This window comes from Hevea brasiliensis, chromosome 2, assembly GCF_030052815.1.
Source record: "Hevea brasiliensis isolate MT/VB/25A 57/8 chromosome 2, ASM3005281v1, whole genome shotgun sequence".
Lineage (NCBI taxonomy): Eukaryota > Viridiplantae > Streptophyta > Magnoliopsida > Malpighiales > Euphorbiaceae > Hevea > Hevea brasiliensis.
Window position 1 is genome coordinate 99417934 of NC_079494.1, and position 7292 is coordinate 99425225.

General features: G+C 38.9%; 1 non-coding gene across 1 annotated transcript; it reads left to right on the plus strand.

Moving 5' to 3' along the window:
• Positions 1-6977: 6977 nt before the first annotated feature.
• Positions 6978-7085, plus strand: LOC131178101 (small nucleolar RNA R71). The gene has a single exon (XR_009147234.1). It is a non-coding gene; the product is annotated as a small nucleolar RNA R71 (small nucleolar RNA).
• Positions 7086-7292: the final 207 nt, after the last annotated feature.

The following is a 7292-nucleotide window of genomic DNA, read 5'->3' on the forward strand; positions in this document are numbered from 1 at the left end:
AGGGTGTGGAGGCTGGAGCTTTTGGCTTTTTGGGTGGTGGTTCCGATAATGGGGTGGGTGGTTCTTTGCGTTTGGATAGAGGAGGGGCAGAGGACATGGGTCGCACAGATTTTGACCGGATTTTTCATTTGTACGTGGTTGGGGGAGGTGGTGGGGGTGTTGCTTGTGGAGGGGAATTAGGGTTAGGAGGTATTGTTGACAATGGTGAAATCTGGAGAGGAGAAGCTGGACGGGAATGGGGAGGTGACTCCATTGCCGAGAGAGAGGATGGAGAGATAATGGCAAAAATGAAAATGTAGGGGGGGGGGTGTTTAGGGTTTACGTGGTGAAAGTGCTAGTGGAGAAGAAGGGAGAGAGACGGTGAAAATGCCGGAAGAAATGGAGGTTGAAGGACGGTCGTGGGTAGAAGAGTCAGAAAGTGGAGGTGGGAATTTTGTTTACCGAAAAGGAATTTGATTTGAATCGGGTTTGTAAAAGACTGCATAAGTGAAAAATGATTTATGCATAACCTGTGCACTCTTTTATACATGTTTCAGAATGATTTGAACTTCAGAGAAATAGCTTATGCACAAGTGCATAGGTCATGCACTGTCCTTATGCACTGTTCGGCAGGTATTGAAATCTTAGGTTGGTGGTCATGCAGTTGTGCATAAGTCATGCACCTTCCTTATGCATGTTTCGGTGACCCTTGAAATTTTGAGGAGTGAAGTCATGCGGGAGTGCATAAGTTATCCACTCCCCTTATGCACCTCTCGGCAGAATTGGTTTTTCAGAAAATCGAGTCATGCAGAAGTGCATAGGTCATGCACTCTGCTCATGCACTCTTCGGCAATTTTTGGAATTTGGGTTGGTGGTCATGCAGATGTGCATAAGCTATGCACTCTTCGGTGGGTTTTGAGATCCAAAGTATGAGGTCATGCAGAAGTGCATAAGCTATGCACTCTGCTTATGCACCCCTCGGCAAGTTTGGTTTTTCTGGGTTTCTGGTCATGCAGAAGTGCATAAGCTATGCACTCTGCTTATGCACCCCTCGGCAGGTTTGGAGATTCAGAGTTTTTGGTTATGCAGAAGTGCATAAGTTATGCACTCTGCTTATGCAGACTTCGGCAGAGAGAGAAAATGAAGAATTTGAAGTTATGCAAATGTGCATAGGTCATGCACTCTGCTTATGCAGGTTTCGAAAAATGTGAAATTTGACAAAATTAGGCTATGCAGAGTTGCATAAGCTATGCACTCTCCTTATGCACTTGCAATAAAGGTGAAAAATGGCAAGAATTGTGGTTATGCAGGATTGCATAAGCTATGCAATTGCTTATGCTCAATTCAACAAGATTAAGTTTGCAATGGAACATGAATTGCAACTGTGAAAAATACCCTAAAATGAGGAAATATAATTCTATGAAGCATAAACCATGAGAAATTTTCACCAAAAACACATCAATATATACAAAGTTCATCAAAAATGCATCATACAAGCATGTAAAAATGGATCCTACATAAAAGACCTTTGAGAACTATGCCATTTTGACTCAAATTCTGCAAATCAACATTTAGCACATTAAAACTCAATAAAATCTGCATGAAGTTGCATCTATTCACAAGTGATGACCTCTCCAAGTTTTGCCAAGAAAATGCAGCATTTCTACCTTGAATCCTACAACCCAAAGAAGCTCAAAACTACAAAAATGACTCACTTACCACCATATTAAGATTAAAAGCACACATACTTAAAAGTCACACACCTAACCTCACCAAAAACACAAGGCATTTGCTGCAGACACCCTTTTTGCTGCAGATTCCATTTTTTTTTTTTTTGCTCTACATAAACCAGATAGCAGCCCAAGGACAGAATCTATCTGCTGCAGATTGCACTTTGCCTCTGCATAAACCAGATTGCAGCTCCTGCACCAATCAATTCTTTTGAAGGACAAAATTTTCAAGTTAAGAATCACTTCCCCAACAGTTCACCAGCCTTTCTTCATTGAATTACATCTACAAGGGACAAGATTTAACAATGTCAAAAATTGAATTTGGGGAGATTCAGGATAAAAACAAAATCAATGAAAATGAAAGTAAATTAGCAAAAGCAAAATAAAAGGACTTGGGATGCCTCCCAAGAGGGCTAATTTATAGTCCTTGGCTGGACTCTTCATGAATTTCACTGAAAAGAGTTGAGGGATTGGAGAGCTTGTAACAGCTTGCTCCTATTATTGGGTCTCCAGTTATGTAATGTTTCAATCTATGCCCATTAACTTTAAAATTCCCAGATTTTTCACTCCAAATTTCAATTGCTCCATAAGGGAAAACCTTAGAAACTCTATATGGACCAGTCCACCTTGACTTGAGTTTTCCAGGGAACAATTTCAATCTTGAGTTGAACAACAAAACTAAATCACCTTCTTTGAATTCCTTTTTCCTCAGATGCTTATCATGCCAAACTTTAGTTCTTTCTTTGTAAATACGGGCACTTTCATAAGCATCCATCCTCAATTCCTCAAGCTCATTAAGTTGTAACAACCTTTTCTCACCAGCTTGCTTAAGATCAAAATTCAAGGTTTAATGGCCCAATATGCTCTATGTTCTAGCTCCACAGGTAAATGACAAGACTTGCCATACACCAACCTAAAGGGAGTAGTTCCTATAGGGGTTTTGTAGGCAGTCCTATATGCCCATAAAGCATCATCTAGTTTGATAGACCAATCTTTCCGAGAATTGTTCACTGTTTTCTCCAAAATATGCTTGAGCTCTCTGTTAGAAATTTCAACTTGTCCTGAAGTTTGAGGGTGGTATGGGGTAGCTATCTTGTGCACTACACCATACTTCCTCATTAGGCTCTCAAATTGCTTATTACAAAAATGGGAACCCCCATCACTAATTACAGCCCTAGGAGCTCCAAATCTGCTCAAGACAAATTTCTTCAAGAATTTCACTACCACTCTAGCATCATTAGTTGGAGTTGCAATAGCTTCCACCCACTTTGACACATAGTCAACCCCAACTAAGATGTATCTATTACCATATGAAGGAGGGAATGGCCCCATAAAATCTATTCCCCAAACATCAAATAATTCCACTTCAAGAATATTATTTAGGGGCATTTGATCTCTTTTTGACAAATTTCCACTCCTTTGACATTTATCATAATCCGACACAAATTTCCTCACATCCTTAAAAAGATTTGGCCAAAAGAAACCAGCTTGCAAAATTTTACTAGCTGTTTTAGAGATTCCAAAATGTCTTCCATAATCAGAAGCATGGCAATGATGCATAATACTCTGTACCTCCTCTTCAGGAATACATCTTCTAATTAGACCATCACAACATCTCCTAAAGAGTAAAGGATCATCCCATCTATAAAATTTCACCTCATGCAAAAACTTTTTCTTTTGTTGCCATGTCATACCTAGAGGTAAAACTCCACAAGATAGATAATTCACAAAGTCTGCATACCAAGGTAGTTTAGCAACAAGAGAGAAAAGTTGTTCATCCAAGAAAAACTCATCAATAGGGATTTCATCCAATTCTTCACCATCCAATTTCAACCTACTAAGATTATCAGCAACTACATTTTCAGCTCCCTTTTTATCTCTAATCTCCAAATCAAACTCTTGTAGCATCAGAATCCACCTAATGAGCCTAGGCTTAGCCTCCTTTTTACGGAGCAAATACCTGATGGCTGCATGATCTGAAAATATGACCACCTTTGAGTTAATAATGTAAGGTCTGAATTTTTCCAATGCAAAGACAATTGCTAGAAATTCCTTTTCAGTTGTTGCATAATTTGTTTGAGCCTCATCCAGTGTTCTACTAGCATAATAAATAGCATAAGCCTTTTTGTCCTTTCTTTGACCAAGAACAGCCCCAATTGCATAGTTGCTAGCATCACACATAATTTCAAAAGGTAGGCTCCAATCAGGTGGTTGCATGATTGGTGCAGTGATAAGAGCTTGCTTCAACCTGCAAAAGGCATCCAAACACTCTTGGTCAAATACAAATGGTGTGTCATTACTTAACAAATTAGACAAAGGTTTAGCTATTTTAGAAAAATCCTTGATAAAGCGTCTGTAGAACCCGGCGTGTCCTAGAAAACTTCGAATTCCCTTGACATTGGTAGGAGGAGCCATCTTCTCTATCACTTCAACTTTGGCTTTATCAACCTCTATTCCTCTGTTAGACACCAAATGTCCAAGTACTATCCCTTCCTCAACCATGAAATGACATTTTTCCCAGTTTAACACAAGGTCAGTATCTGCACATTGCTGCAAAATTTTAGAAAGGTTAACCAAGCATATGTCAAATGAAGATCCATAAATAGAAAAATCGTCCATAAAAACCTCCATTATGTCTTCAATGAAATCTGAGAAGATTTCCATCATGCACCTTTGAAAAGTGGCTGGTGCATTACACAACCCAAATGGCATCCTCCTATAAGCAAAGGTTCCATATGGACAAGTAAAAGTGGTTTTCTCTTGATCATTTGGATGGATAGGGATTTGAAAAAAACCTGAATATCCATCTAAATAGCAAAAGTAAGAATGCCTAGCCAATCTTTCTAACATCTGATCAATGAAGGGAAGTGGAAAATGATCTTTTCTAGTGGCAACATTTAATTTTCTGTAATCTATGCACATTCGCCAACTAGTCACTGTTCTGGTGGGAATTAATTCATTATTTTCATTTTTGACCACTGTCATTCCACCCTTTTTGGGACAACATGTACCGGGCTCACCCAAATCTTATGCGAGATGGGATATATGATCCCTGCATCAAGCAACTTCAAAATTTCCTTTTTAACAACTTCTTTCATATTTGGGTTCAACCTCCTCTGATGTTCGATAGATGGCTTACAATTTTCTTCCAAAATGATTCTATGCATGCAAAAGTGTGGGCTTATTCCCTTAATGTCATCTATGGTGTATCCTAAGACTTTTCTGAATTGCCTCAACACTCTTAACAACTTATCAGCCTCTAAAGTACTCAAATTTGCATTTACAATTACTGGATAAGTGTTATTAGTGCCAAGAAATTCATACCTGAGCTGAGAAGGAAGTTGCTTAAGTTCTACCTTAGGTGCATCTTCTTCCTTGAATGATGGTTGCTTAGTTTCTGCTTTTTCCTTTTGTGTGAGTTGAAAAACTGGAGCAGAAATGAATGGTGGACTACCCTCTAAGTGTTGAGCATATGCAGCTACATGAGGGTTGTCATAGTCTATGCCTCCTCCATGAACCAAACAATTTTCAAGTGGATCTTCTGGATATTTCTTTCTGAAGTGTTCTTCAACCAGCTCATAAATAATATCAACTCTCAAGCAAGTATCAGCTTCAGAATGATGCTTCTTCATAGTGTTATTAATATTGAAAACCAATTGCTCTTCACCAACCCTAAGAGTCAATTTTTCTCCCTTGACATCAATCAACGCTCCTGCTGTAGCTAGAAAGGGTCTTCCCAAGATGATTGGGATATTAAAATCTTCCTCCATGTCCAAGATGACAAAGTCAACAGGTATGTAGAACTTCCCAACCTTCAGTGGCACATTCTCTAAAATCCCTTCAAGATACTTAATTGATCTGTCAGCTAACTGAAGAGAAATGTGGGTTGGCTTAAGATCTCCCATGTTGAGCTTCTCATAGATGGAAAGGGGCATGAGGCTAACACTAGCCCCTAAATCACATAGAGCTTTTGTAGAACAAGACTCTCCAATGTGGCATGGAATTGAAAAACTCCCTGGATCCTTGAGCTTTGGAGGAAGTTTCCTTTGGAGGATAGCACTACATTCTTCTGTCAAAGTTACAATCTCATGATCTTCAAGTTTCCTCTTGTTTGAAAGAATTTCTTTCAAGAATTTTGCATAAGAGGGCATTTGTGAAAGAGCATCTACAAAAGGCACATTTATGTAAAGCTTCTTCAAAACCTCTAAGAACTTCCCAAATTGCTTATCAAGCTTGGCTTTGTGAAATTTCTGTGGAAAGGGAAGTTGTGGCTTGTAGGGTTCAGGAGGTATATATTTCTCTTCCTTCTCTTCAATTTTCTCTTTACATTTTTCTGCACTCTCTTGTTTTTCACTCTCATCAGTATTTTTCTCATTTTCTCTCTTCTCACTGTTTTCACTCTTCTCATCATTTATAACTTTCCCACTTCTTAAAGTAATAGCTTGACACTGCTCTCTTGGGTTTTCTGGTTGACTTGGAAGCTTTCCAAAAGACTTGGCACTTGAGGAAGATGCTTGTTGTGCAATCTGATTTTCCAGCATTCTGTTATGTGTCTGCATCTGTTCCAGCCGTGCTTTCATCTCTCTCATCTCCTCATCATGCTTATTTTGGTTGGCAAGAATTTGTTGTAATAAAGCTTCAGTGGTGGAATTTCGTTCTTGCTGTTTTGGTGGAGGGTTCATATTTTTCTGCTGAAAATTAGGCAATGGTTGCCTATTTTGCTGATATGGAACTCGACTTTGCTGTTGTGGTTGAAAATTCTGATTTGGAACTTGACTTTGCTGATTTCCCCATGAAAAGTTGGGATGATTCCTCCAACTTGGATTGTAAGTTTGAGAGTAAGGATTCCCCATTTGCTTGTTTCCATAATTACCAACATATGCTGCTTGTTCTCCATAATCTACTCCACAGCTGGTAGTTTCCTCTGCATAAGCCACTTGTTGTGAACTTCCAGCTGATGATGATGAACTAACCAACATACTCAAATCTTCCATCTTCTTAGCAAGGACATTTGTAAGTGCATCAAACTTTGCATTAATCATGTTGAATGGATCAAGATCATACATTCCAACAGCTTGCCTTTTTTGAGTTGGAGCTGGTCCTCTTGGACTACTCCAAAGATGAGTATTCTTTGCAATTTTCTCCAATAGCTCATAAGCTTCATCTTCATGCTTCATAATAAATTCTCCTCCTGTTTGAGCATCAATAATCCCTCTAATTGCAGGAGTGACATTTGTGTAGAAATTCTGATTTATCATCCATTTTGGAATGGCATGATGTGGGCATAATCTCTCTAATTCCTTCCATCTCATCCATGACTCATAAAGAGTTTCATCTTCTCTTGGTCTGAAAGCTGTCATTTGATTCCTCAACTCTTGAGTTTTTCCAGGTGGAAAATATTGTGCAAGAAATGCATCAGTGAGTTACTCCCAATTTGTAATGGAGTTGTGAGGTAAAGAATCAAGCCAATCCAATGCTCTATCTTTCAAAGAGAATGGGAATAGCTTCAATCTTGCTGCATCATCAGACACTCCAGGTTGTTTTTGCATGTCACAGATCATAGCAAACTTCTTCAGATGTGTG